Here is a 6000-nt window from a genome sequence, read left to right on the forward strand (position 1 = left end):
GTTATTTGTGTAAAAAGTATTGTAAGCATTTTGTAGTACAGTACTTTATAGCTGCTTATGTCAGTTGACTGAGTGCATGCTCAGTCATGCCCAACTCTCTGTGACCCTACGGACTGTAACCTACCAGGCTCCTCTGTCCATGAGATTTTCCAGGCAAGAATACTGGAGTGGGTTGCCATTTCCTTCTCCAGGAGTCTTCTGAACCCAGGGACTAAACCCATGTCTCCTGCATCTCCTACATTTCAGATGAATTCTTTACTGCTTGAACCATAAGGGAAGCCTCGTTAGTTGGTTAACTAGGCTAACTTTGTTGGACCTAGGAACAAATTAGACTTATACATGCTCTCAGAATTGAACTTATTCATATGTATGGAACTTAATGTATATATATATATATTTTTTTTCAGATTGTTTTCTCTTGTAGTCTATTACAAAATATTGAGTATAATTCCTTGTGCTATACAGTAAGTTTATCTATTTAATATATACTAGTGTGTTTATGCTCAGAGAAGGCAATGGCAACCCACTCCAGTACTCTTGCCTGGAAAATCCCATGTACCGAGGAGCCTGGTTGGCTGGAGTCCATGGGGTTGCTAAAAGTTGGACACAACTGAGAAACTTCCCTTTCACTTTTCACTTTCCTGCATTGGAGAAGGAAATGGCAACCCACTCCAGTGTTCTTGCCTGGAGAATCCCTCGGATGGGGGAGCCTGGTGGGCTGCCGTCTCTGGGGTTGCACAGAGTCGGACATGACTGAAGCGACTTAGCAGCAGCGGTGTGTTTATGCTAATTCCAACCTTCTAATTTATCCCTCCCCCACCTTTCCCCTTTGATAACCATATGTTTATTATATCTGTGGGTCTATTACTGTTTCGCATATCAGCTCATTTGTATCATCTTTTGGGGGCTTCCCTGGTGGCTCAGTAGTAAAGAATCCACCTGCCAGTGCAGGAGACATGAGTGGATCGGGAAGATCCCCTGGAGAAGGAGATGACTACTCACTCCAGTGTTCTTGCCTGGGAAATCCCATGGACAGAGGAGCCTGGTGGCTACAGTCCATAGGGTTGCAAAAGAATCGGACAACTTAGTGAGTAAACAACAACAATACACACACACACACACACACATCTTCTTTATCCATTCATCTGTTGATGGACGTTTAGATTGCTTACATGTCTTGTCTATTGTAAATAGTGCTACTTCAAACATAGGGGTGAATGTATCTTTTTGAATTATGTTTGATATATTAATCAGTAGACTTAGGGCTCTTGATTTCCAAGGCAAATTTCTATAGATATACACTGTGAGGACAGTGACTCTTTCCTTAGACCTTGGGTATGAGGATCAGACATTGTCAAAGTCCAGGGAGTAAGAACCAGGCCCCATTAGACCAAAAGTTTAGGAAACAAATCCCACCTGCAGCAGATAGTATGAGTACTTCCCATTCTCCTTCCGGAGTGTGGACACCAGTCTTCTCTTAATTTCAGAATGTAGAGTTGGGCCCTCTTCTTCTCCCTCATACCCACTTCAGGTACATCCTTCTCTAGAAACACCTTTCGGAACACACCTGGCTTCCCTCCAGGGATCTGGCCCATCTCTTGACTTCTTATTACTAAACATTGTTGAAAAAGTTTCTCAGAAATGTTATAGGGCTGAAAGATGGCATGTCTGTAGCTTAGTACAAGGTTAATGAATTCTGATTCTGAAGTAGGTAGCCTGAATAGAGTTTCATTTTTACTTAGGTGCTTGTTCATTCAAGCTCAGTTATCTCAGCTGCCCATTTTTAAATATTTTATTTATTTCTCCTATGAAATACCATGATAATTGTCTCTTTCTCACAGATGAAAAACCCAAAGTTTAGAGAGATAAGTGATGTGATTATCCACGATACATCAGGAAGAATAAATGGTCAGAAAAAACTAAGATTATTCATTTATTGGCTATAAATTAAAATTAATAAAATAAAAATGTTATTTCTAAAGGTATTTAAATTAAAAGGACATTTTAAAAGAAATTCCAAAATTTGATAAAGACTAGCTCTTGCCTCTTCGGAGAAGGCAATGGCACCCCACTCCAGTACTCTTGCCTGGAAAATCCCATGGGTGGAGGAGCCTGGTAGGCTGCAGTCCATGGGGTTGCTAAGAGTCGTACACGACTTAACAACTTCACTTTCACTTTTCACTTCCATGCATTGGAGAAAGAAATGGCAACCCACTCCAGTGTTCTTGCCTGGAGAATCCCAGGGATGGAGGAGCCTGATAGGCTGCCATCCACGGGATCGCACAGAGTCAGACATGACTGAAGCGACTTAGCAGCAGTAGCAGCAGCAGCAGCTCTTGCCTCAGGGAATTTTGTAGCACTTGTAATTTGGTAAACTCTGTGCAGGATGCTAAGAAATATAAGACACTGGTTTTAACCAAGGAAAAGTAAAATATTTTATTAAAACTTTCTAGCTAACTATGACATATATACTAATCCTGTAAGTAAAATTATGTATTATCTTTAGGTGCTATTAGTATGGAGAATTATGTAAACTATAAATTTTAATAGATAAAAATAGATATTTGATTCCATTATATTTGTTTATAGTATTAGCTGAGAAAAAAAATACTGCAGAAGTTACTCTTCACCACAAATGTGTTTTTTTAATTTTCAATTTTAAAATTGGAAAATTATGAACACAGTTTATAAACCACTGAAGATACAAAAAAAGCTGCTTAGTATTCTTGATTAGAGAGGCTATAAATTAGTCTGCTTTCATTATAACCTGAATATATCTTGTTATAGTAGAAATACATAGGATCCAAGTTCCTATTAAGTGATGCATTAGCCTAGAATAAATTGGGTACCAATAATAGCTGGAAATTCTAATGGCTGCCAGACAGCAAGCCAATGTATACCTTCTGCTATAGTAATAATTGCGATGAAGGAGAGAATAGACACAACTTCTAGCCAGGCAACACTCCTGCTTTGTAAACACAGGGGCTCTGCATCAGCTCCCACAAAGACTGAGGGTGACTCTGAACCCCATCTGGGTCCATTTCTAGAGGGATTCCTTTATGTTGGTGGCTGACAGCACAGGCATCGATGGTTTGATGGACCTCTGGGAGCACTGTGACTAAGGCATAGCCAGAGATGCCTGTGTATGTTACTTAAGCAAGAGGAAACTTTAGTAGGAAGAGGGAATGGAAAGCAGAACCAGCAAGTTATTATACACTTGTCTATGCAATGAACTTTGAAGGTAAAGAGCTGGAATCCGACAACTTATAAAAATCACAAAATTCTCATTTTCCCATTTTATAATGTTACTTTCTTGGCTCCACTAATGTTTTTTTGACCTTATGCAAAATTGCCTTCATTTACATTTATGATTAAATTTTTGAGAAATTCCAGGGTTTTTATGTCCAATTTAAATATTATTACCTAATGTATTTGATTAACTAAGCAACTCTGAATAGTTAGAAAGAATGAGAGTATCACTGGAACCAATGAATTGTAGCTTTCTAAGCTCCTCTGTTCATGTAATTCTCCGGGCAAGAATAATGGAGTGGGTAGCCATTCCTTTCTTCAGGGTATCTTCCCAACCCAGAAATCGAACCCTGGTCTCCTGCATTGCAGGCAGATTCTTCACCATCAGAACCACAAGGGCAACCCTCACTGGAGCCAGTGCTTGCTAATCTTCCTTTTTGCTGCTGCACTAACATAACTCATTGGTCTCATATCTCATGGATATTACTCAAGGTTTTAGCCAAGTACTAATTTTCCAGCTTTGTTCAAATGTATTGATAGTAGCTTTGAAGCATACATAAAATCAAAATTTAAATTTCTATCTAGAGCTGATTCATATGGGATTCTTCTAGGTATAGGCTTTAGAATTCTATGTCCTAAGATTGGAAAGTCCTTGACTTGGTGACTTTGAATTCTAAAAGATTAATGACTAAAGTTTTTTCCTAGTCACATTATCTTCAATATTTCAGATACTTGGTACTGAATCTATAGCCCAGCATGTCTCTTGAATAAGAAATCTACACATATCTGAAACAGGATAGACTTGAGGTTTTGAAACTCAGCAGGGCTTAAATGGAAGCAGTGATGACTATGGTTATATCCCACCCATTAACAAGATCATCTACTATGAGGAATTGTGAGAAACTAGGATCCTTTGTATTATATGGTCTAGTGAGGGCCATTAGTGATTGCTGCTCTCCCAAGTCCCTTTCCATACTGTGCCGTGCCATGCTAAGTTGCTTTAGTCATGTCTGAGCCTATGAGACTCTATGGACTGTAGACTGCCAGGCTCCTCTGTCCATGGGATTCTCCAGGCAAGAATACTTGGCTGAGTTGCCATACCTTCCTCCAGGGAAATCTTCCCAACCTGGGGACAGAATGCGTATCTCTTAAGTCTCTTGCATTGAAGGTGGGTTCTTTTACCTCTAGTACCACATGGGAAGCCCCAAACCCCTTTCAATGTTTGCTAATTCTAGCCCCAGAAGGGCTCTTTCTGAAACCAAATATCACAACCCTTGTCTTACTGAGTCTGGGGTGTCTGTGAGGGAAAGGAAAACTTCTTAGGTTTCTAGACCAACAAGCTACTATAGCCCTTCTCTCTATTCTAGCCCCATTCATGCATTAGTGTCACCAATTATTTCTTGCACCTGTTTTGTTTTTTTCTGTTTTTCCTTCCCTTCCTTTCTTCCCCTTCTTCTTTTCCCTCCTCTAACCCTCTCCTCCTTCTCCTTCTCTTCTATCTTCTTCTCCTCCTCCATCTCCTTCTCCTTCCATGTGTTCACTTGTTTTCTGGGACTTTGGTGGGGGGTGGCATTTATTTTATTTTGTTTTGTTTTCAATTAACAGAGGTAGGGAGATCCAGTGTCTTTCTCCTTCTGGGGTCTTGGGCTGGTGATAGCTGGATGGGTCAGAAACTGTGAACATAGATAAGGGTTCAGGAGTACACGAAGAGAGGACCAGCTAAAGACAATGAAAGCCAGGGTGCTACTCTTACTGCTTTCAAAGACTCTGTCTTTCGTTTCCATACAAGTAGATAAGTGAAAGAGATCATGGGTTTGTGCTTGGGGGTCTTGCATGGTTAACTGTTCAGAAATGCCTGGTCAGTATGCCCTGTGTAAATTATATGTATGTGTGCATGTTTATAAATATGTGAGTACTTCAAAATACGAAGGCTGCAGTGACTAGATAGCATGCAAGACCTTGAAAGCCAGGGGGAAAATTTCACTCTAATTTTAATTTCAATTAAAACTAAATTTAATTTAAAAAGTGATGAAAACTAATTTGAATAAATACAAAAGACAGATGCAAAATCACCTGAAAGAAAAAGAATGCTTCCCAGGCCAGAAACTCTTAACTATAATCTATGGAATGTTCTGATGCGTAAAAGTGTGTTAATCATTAGAGAACTGGCCAACAAGGGAAGTATAGGTAAAAGAAGGCTGCTCTGTTGGCTTAGAATCTAGAGATGTTGAACCTCACTTAACATTTATGTTTAGTCCGTATCTATCTTTCCCATGAACAGGATGAGTAAGTCATGTCTAAACTTCCTGTCAACATGCTTCCTTGGCATGACTGAATCCAGCTACTTGCCTTGTAACAGTTTGCTTCCTCTGCATTTACTTGATTGATAAAAGGAAAGTATGTATTACTCACAAAGAAGTGAAAATTCAAGTTATAAATCCCAATGTAAATTAATAAATAAGTACATTGATTTCTATTTTTAGGTTTGTGCGCCTTTTATTTTGACCAGAATTAGTCTTCAACAGTCAACCTCAACCTGCAAACAAATGGGCCACATTCTGAAACTAATTCAATCAAGGTCCTGTTTGCTGAGGTCTAAATAGTGCTGGTTGGCGTTAACTATTTTGGCATTACTCCACTGATGTCTTGATATGCATGTAGTGGTGGCTGCATATGTCTGCGTTCATGCATGCTAAGTTGCTTCAGTTGTGTCCAACTCTTTGCAACCTGGACTGTAGCCTGCCAAGCTCC

This window comes from Ovis aries, chromosome 15, assembly GCF_016772045.2.
Source record: "Ovis aries strain OAR_USU_Benz2616 breed Rambouillet chromosome 15, ARS-UI_Ramb_v3.0, whole genome shotgun sequence".
NCBI lineage: Eukaryota > Metazoa > Chordata > Mammalia > Artiodactyla > Bovidae > Ovis > Ovis aries.